General features: G+C 42.8%; 1 protein-coding gene across 1 annotated transcript in view; it reads left to right on the top strand.

The window, feature by feature from the left end:
* Positions 1-15,346, top strand: part of ANKRD13C (ankyrin repeat domain 13C) — a 373,770-nt gene that overhangs the window by 152,498 nt on the left and 205,926 nt on the right. The window lies entirely within an intron of this gene.

Below are 15,346 nucleotides of genomic sequence, written 5' to 3'. Positions count from 1 at the left end.
TTTCTTGTGCCGCAACCTCACTACAGTTTTTATTAATAACCCTTGCAGTATGTCTTGATGTTCAACTTGTTCTCTTATATCTACCGTAGCAGGACTGCTTGGGTATTTAGAGCAATATATTTATCCTTTATACAGTAAACTGATCATTATCATTTAAAATATCCATTACTTTACTACTATAAGTTTACAGGTTCAAAAGTGATAATAAAGAAAAAGGGGTTCCAGTCTCTACTATTAGAATGTCTATATTGGGTATTTTTTCTTTGTATCTATAGAGACTCTGTTAAAATGGAATACACCATTCAAGCTTGTTATGATATGATATTCCATATAAATTGTATTGTTTAAGCAAAACCTCAATAAATACATATTAAAAAAAAAAAAACCAAAAAAACCTGGTTTCTCCAACATAGGTGTGTCCGGTCCACGGCGTCATCCTTACTTGTGGGGATATTCTCTTCCCCAACAGGAAATGGCAAAGAGCCCAGCAAAGCTGGTCACATGATCCCTCCTAGGCTCCGCCTTCCCCAGTCATTCTCTTTGCCGTTGTACAGGCAACATCTCCACGGAGATGGCTAAGAGTTTTTTGGTGTTTAAATGTAGTTTTTATTCTTCAATCAAGAGTTTGTTATTTTAAAATAGTGCTGGTATGTACTATTTACTCTGAAACAGGAAAGAGATGAAGATTTCTGTTTGTAAGAGGAAAATGATTTTAGCAACCGTTACTAAAATCGATGGCTGTTTCCACACAGGACTGTTGAGAGGAATTAACTTCAGTTGGGGGAAACAGTGAGCAGACTTTTGCTGCTTGAGGTATGACACATTTCTAACAAGACTCGGTAATGCTGGAAGCTGTCATTTTCCCTATGGGAACCGGTAAGCCATTTTCTTAGTTTAAGTAAAAGAATAAAGGGCTTCATTAGGGCTTAAAAAACTGGTAGACATTTTTCTGGGCTAAAACGATTACTTTACTAAGTATATTTGGCAGATTATTACTTTTAATAGTTGTTAAATCTTGGGGATTGTTTTAATAAAAACGGCAGGCACTGTATTGGACACCTTTTTCACTGGGGGCCTTTTCTAGTCATAGACAGAGCCTCATTTTCGCGCCTCTAATGCGCAGTTGTTTTTGGAAAGCATGGCATGCAGATGCATGTGTGAGGAGCTAAGAACCACTGAAAAAGCTTATAGAAGGCATCATTTGGTATCGTATTCCCCTCTGGGCTTGGTTGGGTCTCAGCAAAGCAGATACCTGGGACTGTATAGGGGTTAAATGTAAAAACGGCTCCGGTTCCGTTATTTTAAGGGTTAAAGCTTTTAAATTTGGTGTGCAATACTTTTAAGGCTTTAAGTTACTGTGGTGAAATTTTGGTGAAATTTGAACAATTCCTTCATACTTTTTCACATATTCAGTAATAAAGTGTGTTCAGTTTGAAATTTAAAGGGACAGTAACGGTTTTATTGTAAAACGTTTTTTGTGCTTTGTTGACAAGTTTAAGCCTGTTTAACATGTCTGAACCATCAGATAACGATGTTCTATATGTATGAAAGCCAATGTGTCTCCCCATTTAAATATATGTGATATATTTGTGTCATAATGTCCAAACAAAGTAGGGATAATAATGCCATAGATATGATATTGCCCAAGATGATTCCTCTAATGAGGGGAGTAAGCATGGTACTGCATCATCCCCTTCTGTGTCTACACCAGTTTTGCCCACACAAGAGGCCCCTAGTACATCTAGTGTGCCAATACTTATTACCATACAACAATTAATGGCTGTAATGGATAATTCTATTGCATGCATTTTTTCCAAAATGCCTACTTATCAGAGAAAGCGTGATCTGTTTTAAACACTGAAGAGCAAGAGGACGCTGATGATATCTGTTCTGACATACCCTCACACCTATCTGAAGGGGCCAGGAGGGAGGTTTTGTCTGAGGGAGAAATTTCAGATTCAGGGAAAATTTCTCAACAAGCAGAACCTGATATTGTAACTTTTAAATTTAAATTTCAACATCTCCACGCACTACTTAAGGAGGTATTATCTACTCTGGATGATTGTGACAATTTGGTCATTCCAGAGAAATTAGGTAAGATGGACAAGTTCCTAGAGGTTCCGGTGCCCCCCGATGTTTTTCCTATACCCAAGCGGGTGGCGGACATAGTAAATAAGGAGTGGGAAAGGCCCGGCATACCTTTTGTCCTCCCCCTATATTTAAGAAATTAGTTCCTATAGTCGACCCCAGAAAGGACTTATAGCATACAGTCCCCAAGGTCGAGGGGGCGGTTTCTACTCTAAACAAACTCACTTCTATTCCTATAGAAGATAGTTGTGCTTTCAAGATCCTATGGATTAAAGGTTAGAGGGTTTGCTTAAAAAGATGTTTGTTCAGCAAGGTTACCTTCTACAACCAATTTCATGCATTGTTCCTGTCACTACAGCTGCGTGTTTTCTGGTTCGAAGAACTAGAAAAGTCGCTCAATAAAGAATCTTCGTACGAGGAGGTTTTGGACAGAGTTCAAGCTCTTAAATTGGCTAACTCTTTTTTATTTTAGATGCCGGTTTGCAATTAGCTAGATTAGCGGCGAATAATTCAGGGTTTGCTATCGTGGCGCGCAGAGAGCTTTTGCTTAACATCCCTTTCAAGGGTAAAACACTGTTTGGTCCTGATTTGAAAGAGATTATTTCAGACATCACTGGGGGAAAGGGCCACGCCCTTCCTCTGGATAGGTCTTTTATGGCTAAAAAGAAGCCAAATTTTCGTCCCTTTCGCAGAAACGGACCAGCCTCAAATTCTACACCCTCTAAGCAAGAGGGTAATACTTCTCAAACCAAGCCAGCCTGGAGGCCGATGCAAGGCTGGAACAAGGCTAAGCAGGCCAAGTCACCTGCCACTGCTACCAAAACAGCATGAAGTGTTGGCCCCCGATCTGGGAAGGATCTGGTGGGGGGCAGACTTTCTCTCTTTGCTCAGGCTGGGGCAAGAGATGTTCAGGATCCTTGGGAGCTAGAAATAGTTTCTCAAGGTTATCTCCTGGAATTCAGGGAACTACCCCCAAGGGGAAGGTTCCACGGGTCTCAATTATCTTCGAACAGGCATTCTTACAGTGTAGAAGACCTGTTAAGCATGGGAGTGATTCATCCTGTTCCATTAGGAGAACAAGGGATGGGTTTTTACTCCAACCTGTTCATAATTCCCAAAAAAAGAGGGAACATTCAGACCTATTTTAGATCTCAAGATTCTAAACAAGTTTCTAAGGGTTTCATCATTCAAAATGGAAACCATTCGAACGATCCTTCCTACCATCCAGGAAGGTCAATTCATGACCACGGTGGACTTAAAGGATGCGTACCTACGTATTCCTATCCACAAGGAACATTTTCGGTTCCTAAGGTTCGCCTTTCTGGACAAGCATTACCTGTGGCACTTCCATTCGGATTAGCCACTGCTCCAAGGATTTTCACAAGGGTACTAGGGTCCCTTCTAGCGGTGCTAAGACCAAGGGGCATTGCAGTAGTACCTTACTTGGACGACATCCTGATTCAAGTGTCGTCTCTGTCAAAAGCAAGGGCTCATACGGACATTGTCCTAGCCTTTCTCAGATCTCACAGGTGGAAAGTGAACATAGAAAAAAGTTCTCTGTCCCCGTCAACAAGAGTTCCCTTCTTGGGAACAATAATAGTTTCCTTAGAAATTAAGGTTTTTCTGACAGAGGCCAGAAAATCAAAACTTCTAAGCTCTTGTCAGGTACTTCATTCTGTTCTTCTTCCTTCCATAGCGCAGTCCATGGAAGTAATAGGTTTGATGGTTGCGGCAATGGACATAGTTCCTTTTGCACGAATTCATCTAAGACCATTGCACCTGTGCATGCTCAGACAGTGGAATGGGGATTATACAGACTTGTCTCCGACGATACAAGTAGATCAAATAACCAGAGATTCACTCCGTTGGTGGCTGACCCTGGACAACCTGTCACAGGGAATGAGCTTCCGCAGACCAGAATAGGTCATTGTCACGACCGACGCCAGTCTGGTGGGCTGGGGCGCGGTCTGGGAACCCCTGAAAACTCAGGGTCTATGGTTTCGGGAAGACTCTCTTCTCCCGATAAACATAATGGAACTGAGAGCGATATTCAATGCTCTCAAGGCTTGGCTTCGACTAGCAAAGGCCAAATTCATAAGGTTTCAATCAGACATCATGACGACTGTTACATATATCAACCATCAGGGGGTAACAAGGAGTTCCCTGGCGATGGAGGAGCATCCGGGGGAGTGGGAACTCCATCTGGAAATCTTTGCCCAAATAACTCAATTATGGGGCATTCCAGACATGGTTCTGATGGCCTCTCGTCAGAACTTCATGGTCCCTTGTTACGGGTCCAAATCCAGGGATCCCAAGGCGACTCTATTGGATACAATAGTAGCACCTTGGATCTTCAACCTAGCTTATGTATTCCCACCGTTTCCTCTCATTCCCAGGCTGGTAGCCAGGATCAATCTGGAGAGGGCTTCGGTGACCTTGATAGTTCCTGTGTGGCCACGCAGGACTTGGTATGCAGACCTGGTGAATGTGTCATCGGCTCCACCATGGAAGCTACCTTTGAGACAGGACCTTCTTATTCAGGGTCCATTCGAACATCCGAATCTGGTTTTCCTCCAACTGACTGCTTGGAGTTTGAACGCTTAATTTTATCAAAGCGTGGGTTTTCAGATTCTGTAATAGATACTCTTATTCAGGCTAGAAAGCCTGTAACTAGAAAAATTTACCATAATATGTGGAAAAAATATATCTGTTGGTGTGAATCTAAAGGATTCCCATGGAACAAGATAAAAATTCCTAAGATTCTTTCCTTTCTACAAGAAGGTTTGGAGAAAGGATTTTCTGCGAGTTCTCTGAAGGGACAGATCTCTGCTTTATCTGTTTTACTTCACAAAAGGCTGGCAGCTGTGCCAGACGTTTAAGCGTTTGTTCAGGCTCTGGTTAGAATCAAGCCTGTTTACAGACCTTTGACTCTTCCCTGGAGTCTTAATCTAGTTCTTTCAGTTCTTCAAGGGGTTCCGTTTGAACCCTTACATTCCGTAGATATTAAGTTATTATCTTGGAAAGTTTTGTTTTAGGTTGCAATTTCTTCCGCTAGAAGAGTTTCTGAGTTATCTGCTCTGCAGTGTTCTCCGCCCTATCTGGTCCATGCAGATAAGGTGGTTTTTACGTACTGAGCCTGGTTTTCTTCCGAAGGTTGTTTCCAACAAAAATATTAACCAGGAGATAGTTGTACCTTCTTTGTGTCCGAATCCAGTTTCATAGAAGGAACGTTTGTTACACAATTTGGACGTTGTCCGTGCTCTAAAATTCTATTTAGATGCTACTAAGGATTTCAGACAAACATCTTCCTTGTTTGTTGTTTATTCTGGTAAAAGGAGAGGTCAAAAAGCAACTTCTACCTCTCTCTCTTTTTGGCTTAAAAGCATCATCAGATTGGCTTATGAGACTGCCGGACGGCAGCCTCCTGAAAGAATCACAGCTCATTCCACTAGGGCCGTGGTTTCCACATGGGCCTTTAAGAACGAGGCTTCTGTTGATCAGATATGTAAGGCAGCGACTTGGTCTTCACTGCACACTTTTACCAAATTTTACAAATTTGATACTTTTGCTTCTTCTGAGGCTATTTTTGGGAGAAAGGTTTTGCAAACCGTGGTGCCTTCCATCTAGGTGACCTGATTTGCTCCCTCCCATCATCCGTGTCCTAAAGCTTTGGTATTGGTTCCCACAAGTAAGGATGACGCCGTGGACCGGACACACCTATGTTGGAGAAAACAGAATTTATGTTTACCTGATAAATTACTTTCTCCAACGGTGTGTCCGGTCCACGGCCCGCCCTGGTTTTTTAATCAGGTCTGATGATTTATTTTCTTTAACTACAGTCACCACGGTATCATATGATTTCTCCTATGCAAATATTCCTCCTTTACGTCGGTCGAATGACTGGGGAAGGCGGAGCCTAGGAGGGATCATGTGACCAGCTTTGCTGGGCTCTTTGCCATTTCCTGTTGGGGAAGAGAATATCCCACAAGTAAGGATGACGCCGTGGACCGGACACACCGTTGGAGAAAGTAATTTATCAGGTAAGCATAAATTCTGTTTTTATTTGTGATACCATCTTTTGATATCATTAGAGTTGATGTCAGGTATATGTCTCTAGCTATTTTAGCTAGAAAAGCTTTATGGCTTAAAAATTAGAATGCTGATATGTCTTCTAAGTCTACTTGCTTTCCCTTTCTTTCCAGGGTAATAAATTATTCAATTCTCAGTTGGATTCTATTATCTCAACTGTTACTGGAGGGAAGGGAACTTTTTTACCAAAGGATAAAAAATCTAAGGTAAATTTTGGTCTAATAATCATTTTCGTTCCTTTCCTCACAACAAGGAACAAAAGCCTGATCCTTCATCCTCAGGAGCGGTATCAGTTTGGAAACCATTTCCAGTTTGGAATATATCCAAGCCTTATATAAACCTATAGCCAGCTCCTAAATACCCATGAAGGTGCGGCCCTCATTCCAGCTCAGCTGGTATGGGGCAGTTTACGTTTTCTTCAAGGAAATTTGGATCAATTCCGTTCACAATCTCTGGTTTCAGAACATTGTTTCAGAAAGGTACAGAATTGGCTTCAAGTTAAGGCCTCCTGCAAAGAGATTTCTCCAACATAGGTGTGTCCGGTCCACGGCGTCATCCTTACTTGTGGGATATTCTCTTCCCCAACAGGAAATGGCAAAGAGCCCAGCAAAGCTGGTCACATGATCCCTCCTAGGCTCCGCCTACCCCAGTCATTCTCTTTGCCGTTGTACAGGCAACATCTCCACGGAGATGGCTTAGAGTTTTTTAGTGTTTAACTGTAGTTTTTATTATTCAATCAAGAGTTTGTTATTTTGAAATAGTGCTGGTATGTACTATTTACTCAGAAACAGAAAAGAGATGAAGATTTCTGTTTGTATGAGGAAAATGATTTTAGCAACCGTCACTAAAATCCATGGCTGTTCCACACAGGACTGTTGAGAGCAATTAACTTCAGTTGGGGGAACAGTGAGCAGTCTCTTGCTGCTTGAGGTATGACACATTCTAACAAGACGATGTAATGCTGGAAGCTGTCATTTTCCCTATGGGATCCGGTAAGCCATGTTTATTACGATCGTAAATAAGGGCTTCACAAGGGCTTATTAAAACTGTAGACTTTTTCTGGGCTAAATCGATTCATTATTAACACATATTTAGCCTTGAGGAATCATTTTATCTGGGTATTTTGATATAATAATATCGGCAGGCACTGTTTTAGACACCTTATTCTTTAGGGGCTTTCCCAAAGCATAAGCAGAGCCTCATTTTCGCGCCGGTGTTGCGCACTTGTTTTTGAGAGGCATGGCATGCAGTCGCATGTGAGAGGAGCTCTGATACTTAGAAAAGACTTTCTGAAGGCGTCATTTGGTATCGTATTCCCCTTTGGGCTTGGTTGGGTCTCAGCAAAGCAGATACCAGGGACTGTAAAGGGGTTAAAGTTCAAAACGGCTCCGGTTCCGTTATTTTAAGGGTTAAAGCTTCCAAATTTGGTGTGCAATACTTTTAAGGCTTTAAGACACTGTGGTGAAAATTTGGTGAATTTTGAACAATTCCTTCATGTTTTTTCGCAATTGCAGTAATAAAGTGTGTTCAGTTTAGAATTTAAAGTGACAGTAACGGTTTTATTTTAAAACGTTTTTTGTACTTTGTTATCAAGTTTATGCCTGTTTAACATGTCTGAACTACCAGATAAACTGTGTTCTGAATGTGGGGATGCCAGAATTCCTATTCATTTAAATAAATGTGATTTATGTGATAATGACAATGATGCCCAAGATGATTCCTCAAGTGAGGGGAGTAAGCATGGTACTGCATCATTCCCTCCTTCGTCTACACGAGTCTTGCCCACTCAGGAGGCCCCTAGTACATCTAGCGCGCCAATACTCCTTACTATGCAACAATTAACGGCTGTAATGGATAATTCTGTCAAAAACATTTTAGCCAAAATGAACACTTATCAGCGTAAGCGCGGCTGCTCTGTTTTAGATACTGAAGAGCATGACGACGCTGATAATAATATTTCTGAAGGGCCCCTAACCCAGTCTGATGGGGCCAGGGAGGTTTTGTCTGAGGGAGAAATTACTGATTCAGGGAATATTTCTCAACAGGCTGAACCTGATGTGATTGCATTTAAATTTAAGTTGGAACATCTCCGCATTCTGCTTAAGGAGGTATTATCCACTCTGGATGATTGTGACAAGTTGGTCATCCCAGAGAAACTATGTAAAATGGACAAGTTCCTAGAGGTGCCGGGGCTCCCAGAAGCTTTTCCTATACCCAAGCGGGTGGCGGACATTGTTAATAAAGAATGGGAAAGGCCCGGTATTCCTTTCGTCCCTCCCCCCATATTTAAAAAATTGTTTCCTATGGTCGACCCCAGAAAGGACTTATGGCAGACAGTCCCCAAGGTCGAGGGAGCGGTTTCCACTTTAAACAAACGCACCACTATACCCATAGAGGATAGTTGTGCTTTCAAAGATCCTATGGATAAAAAATTAGAAGGTTTGCTTAAAAAGATGTTTGTTCAGCAAGGTTACCTTCTACAACCAATTTCATGCATTGTCCCTGTCGCTACAGCCGCATGTTTCTGGTTCGATGAGCTGATAAAGGCGGTCGATAGTGATTCTCCTCCTTTTGAGGAGATTATGGACAAAATCAATGCTCTCAAATTGGCTAATTCTTTCACCCTAGACGCCACTTTGCAATTGGCTAGGTTAGCGGCTAAGAATTCTGGGTTTGCTATTGTGGCGCGCAGAGCGCTTTGGTTGAAATCTTGGTCGGCTGATGCGTCTTCCAAGAACAAGCTACTTAACATTCCTTTCAAGGGGAAAACGCTGTTTGGCCCTGACTTGAAAGAGATTATCTCTGATATCACTGGGGGTAAGGGCCACGCCCTTCCTCAGGATCGGCCTTTCAAGGCAAAAAATAAACCTAATTTTCGTCCCTTTCGTAGAAACGGACCAGCCCAAGGTGCTACGTCCTCTAAGCAAGAGGGTAATACTTCTCAAGCCAAGCCAGCTTGGAGACCAATGCAAGGCTGGAACAAGGGAAAGCAGGCCAAGAAACCTGCCACTGCTACCAAGACAGCATGAAATGTTGGCCCCCGATCCGGGACCGGATCTGGTGGGGGGCAGACTCTCTCTCTTCGCTCAGGCTTGGGCAAGAGATGTTCTGGATCCTTGGGCGCTAGAAATAGTCTCCCAAGGTTATCTTCTGGAATTCAAGGGACTTCCCCCAAGGGGGAGGTTCCACAGGTCTCAGTTGTCTTCAGACCACATAAAAAGACAGTTATTCTTACATTGTGTAGAAGACCTGTTAAAAATGGGAGTGATTCATCCTGTTCCATTAAGAGAACAAGGGATGGGGTTCTACTCCAATCTGTTCATAGTTCCCAAAAAAGAGGGAACGTTCAGACCAATCTTAGATCTCAAGATCTTAAACAAGTTTCTCAAGGTTCCATCGTTCAAGATGGAAACCATTCGAACTATTCTTCCTTCCATCCAGGAAGGTCAATTCATGACCACGGTGGATTTAAAGGATGCGTATCTACATATTCCTATCCACAAGGAACATCATCGGTTCCTAAGGTTCGCATTCCTGGACAAACATTACCAGTTCGTGGCGCTTCCTTTCGGATTAGCCACTGCTCCAAGGATTTTCACAAAGGTACTAGGGTCCCTTCTAGCTGTGCTAAGACCAAGGGGCATTGCTGTAGTACCTTACTTGGACGACATTCTGATTCAAGCGTCGTCCCTTCCTCAAGCAAAGGCTCACACGGACATTGTCCTGGCCTTTCTCAGATCTCACGGATGGAAAGTGAACGTGGAAAAGAGTTCTCTATCTCCGTCAACAAGGGTTCCCTTCTTGGGAACAATCATAGACTCCTTAGAAATGAGGATTTTTCTGACAGAGGCCAGAAAAACAAAACTTCTAGACTCTTGTCGGATACTTCATTCCGTTCCTCTTCCTTCCATAGCTCAGTGCATGGAAGTGATCGGGTTGATGGTAGCGGCAATGGACATAGTTCCTTTTGCGCGCATTCATCTAAGACCATTACAACTGTGCATGCTCAGTCAGTGGAATGGGGACTATACAGACTTGTCTCCGAAGATACAAGTAAATCAGAGGACCAGAGACTCACTCCGTTGGTGGCTGTCCCTGGACAACCTGTCACAAGGGATGACATTCCGCAGACCAGAGTGGGTCATTGTCACGACCGACGCCAGTCTGTTGGGCTGGGGCGCGGTCTGGGGATCCCTGAAAGCTCAGGGTCTTTGGTCTCGGGAAGAATCTCTTCTACCGATAAATATTCTGGAACTGAGAGCGATATTCAATGCTCTCAAGGCTTGGCCTCAGCTAGCGAGGGCCAAGTTCATACGGTTTCAATCAGACAACATGACAACTGTTGCGTACATCAACCATCAGGGGGGAACAAGGAGTTCCCTGGCGATGGAAGAAGTGACAAAAATCATTCTATGGGCGGAGTCTCACTCCTGCCACCTGTCTGCTATCCACATCCCAGGAGTGGAAAATTGGGAAGCGGATTTTCTGAGTCGTCAGACATTGCATCCGGGGGAGTGGGAACTCCATCCGGAAATCTTTGCCCAAGTCACTCAGCTGTGGGGCATTCCAGACATGGATCTGATGGCCTCTCGTCAGAACTTCAAAGTTCCTTGCTACGGGTCCAGATCCAGGGATCCCAAGGCGGCTCTAGTGGATGCACTAGTAGCACCTTGGACCTTCAAACTAGCTTATGTGTTCCCGCCGTTTCCTCTCATCCCCAGGCTGGTAGCCAGGATCAATCAGGAGAGGGCGTCGGTGATCTTGATAGCTCCTGCGTGGCCACGCAGGACTTGGTATGCAGATCTGGTGAATATGTCATCGGCTCCACCTTGGAAGCTACCTTTGAGACGAGACCTTCTTGTTCAGGGTCCGTTCGAACATCCGAATCTGGTTTCACTCCAGCTGACTGCTTGGAGATTGAACGCTTGATTTTATCGAAGCGAGGGTTCTCAGATTCTGTTATCGATACTCTGGTTCAGGCCAGAAAGCCTGTAACTAGAAAGATTTACCACAAAATTTGGAAAAAATATATCTGTTGGTGTGAATCTAAAGGATTCCCTTGGGACAAGGTTAAGATTCCTAGGATTCTATCCTTCCTTCAAGAAGGATTGGAAAAAGGATTATCTGCAAGTTCCCTGAAGGGACAGATTTCTGCCTTGTCGGTGTTACTTCACAAAAAGCTGGCTGCTGTGCCAGATGTTCAAGCCTTTGTTCAGGCTCTGGTTAGAATTAAGCCTGTTTACAAACCTTTGACTCCTCCTTGGAGTCTCAATTTAGTTCTTTCAGTTCTTCAGGGGGTTCCGTTTGAACCCTTACATTCCGTTGATATTAAGTTATTATCTTGGAAAGTTTTGTTTTTAGTTGCAATTTCTTCTGCCAGAAGAGTTTCAGAATTATCTGCTCTGCAGTGTTCTCCTCCTTATCTGGTGTTCCACGCAGATAAGGTGGTTTTACGTACTAAACCTGGTTTTCTTCCAAAGGTTGTTTCTAACAAAAACATTAACCAGGAGATTATCGTACCTTCTCTGTGTCCGAAACCAGTTTCAAAGAAGGAACGTTTGTTGCACAATTTGGATGTTGTTCGCGCTCTAAAATTCTATTTAGATGCTACAAAGGATTTTAGACAAACATCTTCCTTGTTTGTTGTTTATTCCGGTAAAAGGAGAGGTCAAAAAGCAACTTCTACCTCTCTCTCTTTTTGGATTAAAAGCATCATCAGATTGGCTTACGAGACTGCCGGACGGCAGCCTCCCGAAAGAATCACAGCTCATTCCACTAGGGCTGTGGCTTCCACATGGGCCTTCAAGAACGAGGCTTCTGTTGATCAGATATGTAGGGCAGCGACTTGGCTTCACTGCACACTTTTACCAAATTTTACAAGTTTGATACTTTTGCTTCTTCTGAGGCTATTTTTGGGAGAAAGGTTTTGCAAGCCGTGGTGCCTTCCATCTAGGTGACCTGATTTGCTCCCTCCCTTCATCCGTGTCCTAAAGCTTTGGTATTGGTTCCCACAAGTAAGGATGACGCCGTGGACCGGACACACCTATGTTGGAGAAAACAGAATTTATGTTTACCTGATAAATTACTTTCTCCAAGGGTGTGTCCGGTCCACGGCCCGCCCTGGTTTTTTTAATCAGGTCTGATAATTTATTTTCTTTAACTACAGTCACCACGGTACCATATGGTTTCTCCTATGCAAATATTCCTCCTTAACGTCGGTCGAATGACTGGGGTAGGCGGAGCCTAGGAGGGATCATGTGACCAGCTTTGCTGGGCTCTTTGCCATTTCCTGTTGGGGAAGAGAATATCCCACAAGTAAGGATGACGCCGTGGACCGGACACACCGTTGGAGAAAGTAATTTATCAGGTAAACATAAATTCTGTTTTTTTTCTTTCCCGTGTCCCAGTAAACACAGCAAAGGCTCAGCATTTCTGAAATGTGTTTCAGATCTAGAGTTGGCTGGAGTAATTATGCCAGTTCCAGTTCTGGAACAGGGGCTGGGGTTTTATTCTATCTCTTCATTGTACCAAAGAAGGTCAATTCCTTCAGACCAGTTCCGGATCTATCAATATTGAATCGTTATGTAAGGATACCAACATTCAAGATGGTAACTGTAGGACTATCCTGCCTTTTGTTTAGCAAGGGCATTATATGTCTACAATAGATTACAGGATGCATATCTGCATATTCAGATTCATCCAGATCACTTTTAGTTTCTGAGATTCTCTTTTTAGACAAGCATTACCAGTTTTGTGGCTCTACCGTTTGGCCTAGCGTCAGCTCCAAGAATTTTTTCAAAGGTTCTCGGTGCCCTTCTGTCTGTAATCAGAGAACAGGGTTTTGGTATTTCCTTATTTGGACGATATCTTGGTACTTGCTCAGTCTTCACATTTTCGCAGAATCTCATACGAATCGACTTGTGTTGTTTCTTCAAGATCATGGTTGGAGGATCAATTTACCAATCAGTTCATTGTTTCCTCGGACAAGGGTAACCTTTTTAGGTTTCCAGATAGATTCAGTGTCTATGACTCTGTCCTTGTCAGATAAGAGAAGTTAAACATTGATATCAGCTTGTCAAAACCTTCAGTCACAATCATTCCCTTTGGTAGCCTTATGCATGGAAATTTTAGGTCTTAGGACTGCCGCATCGGATGCAATCTCCTTTGCTCGTTTTCACATGCGACCTCTTCAGCTCTGTATGCTGAACCAGTGGTGCAGGGATTACACAAAGATATCTCAATTAATATCTTTAAACCGATTATACGACACTCTCTGACATGGTGGACAGTTCACCATCGTTTAGTTCAGGGGGCTTCTTTGTTCTTCCGACCTGGACTATAATCTCAACAGATGCAAGTCTTACAGGTTGGGGAGCTGTGTGGGGGTCTCTGACGGCACAAGGGGTTTGGGAATCTCAGGAGGTGAGATTACCGATCAATATTTTTGAACTCCGTGCAATTTTCAGAGCTCTTCAGTCTTGGCCTCTTCTGAAGAGAGAATCGTTCATTTGTTTTCAGATAGACAATGTCACAGCTGTGGCATACATCAATCATCAAGGAGGGACTCACAGTCCTCTGGCTATGAAAGAAGTATCTCGAATTTTGGTTTGGGCGGAATCCAGCTCCTGTCTAATCTCTGCGGTTCATATCCCAGGTATAGACAATTGGGAAGCGGATTATCTCAGTCGCCAAACGTTGCATCCAGGCGAATGGTCTCTTCTCCCAGAGGTATTTCTTCAGATTGTTCAAATGTGGGAACTCCCAGAAATAGATCTGATGGCTTCTCATCTAAACAAGAAACTTCCCTGGTATCTGTCCAGATCCCGGGATCCTCGGGCGGAAGCAGTGGATACATTATCACTTCCTTGGAAGTATCATCCTGCCTATATCTTTCCGCCTCTAGTTCTTCTTCCAAGAGTATTCTCCAAGATTCTAAAGGAATACTCGTTGTCCTGCTGGTAGCTCCAGCATGGCCTCACAGGTTTTGGTATGCGGATCTTGTCCGGATGGCCTCTTGCCAGCTGTGGACTCTTCCGTTAAGACCAGACTTTCTGTCGCAAGGTCCTTTTTTTCCATCAGGATCTCAAATACTTAAATTTTAAGGTATGGAGTTTGAACGCTTGATTCTTGGTCAAAGAAGGTTTCTCTGACTCTGTGATTAATACTATGTGACAGGCTCGTAAATCTGTATCTAGAGATATATATTATAGAGTCTGGAAGACTTATATTTCTTAGTGTCTTTCTCATCATTTTTTCTTGGCATTCTTTTTGAATACCGAGAATTTTACAGTTTCTTCAGGATGGTTTAGATAAAGGTTTGTCCGCAAGTTCCTTGAAAGGACAAATCTCTGCTCTTTCTGTTCTTTTTTCACAGAAGGATTGCTAATCTTCCTGATATTCATTGTTTTGTACAAGCTTTGGTTCGTATAAAACCTGTCATTATGTCAATTTCTCCTCCTTGGAGTTTGAATTTGGTTCTGGGGGCTTTTCAAGCTCCTCCCTTTTGAACCCATGCATTGTTTGGTCGTTATATTACTTTCTTGGAAAGTTTTGTTTCTTTTGGCCATCTCTTCTGCCAGAAGAGTCTCTGAATTATCTGCTCTTTCTTGTGAGTCTCCTTTTCTGATTTTTCATCAGGATAAGGCGGTGCTGTGAACTTTTTTTGAATTTTTTACCTAAGGTTGTGAATTCTAACAACATTAGTAGAGAAATTGTGGTTCCTTCATTATGTCCTAATCCTATGAATTCTAAGGAGAAATCATTGCATTCTTTGGATGCTGTTAGAGCTTTGTATTATTATGTTTAAGCTACTAAGTCTTTCCGAAAGACTTCTAGTCTATTTGTCATCTTTTCCGGTTCTAGAAAAGGCCAGAAAGCTTCTGCCATTTCTTTGGCATCTTGGTTGAAATCTTTATTTCATCATGCCTATGTCGAGTCGGGTAAAATTCCGCCTCGAAGGATTACAGCTCATTCTACTAGGTCAGTTTCTACTTCCTGGGCGTTTAGGAATGAAGCTTCGGTTGATCAGATTTGCAAAGCAGCAACTTGGTCCTCTTTGCATACTTTTTCTAAATTCTACCATTTTGATGTGTTTTCTTCTTCTGAAGCAGTTTTTGGTAGAAAAATACTTCAGGCAGTGGTTTCAGTTTGAATCTTCTGCTTATGTTTT

Source organism: Bombina bombina, chromosome 10, assembly GCF_027579735.1.
Source record: "Bombina bombina isolate aBomBom1 chromosome 10, aBomBom1.pri, whole genome shotgun sequence".
NCBI lineage: Eukaryota > Metazoa > Chordata > Amphibia > Anura > Bombinatoridae > Bombina > Bombina bombina.
The sequence above is the reverse complement of the archived record's forward strand: the minus strand, read 5'-3'. Positions and strand labels throughout refer to the sequence as shown.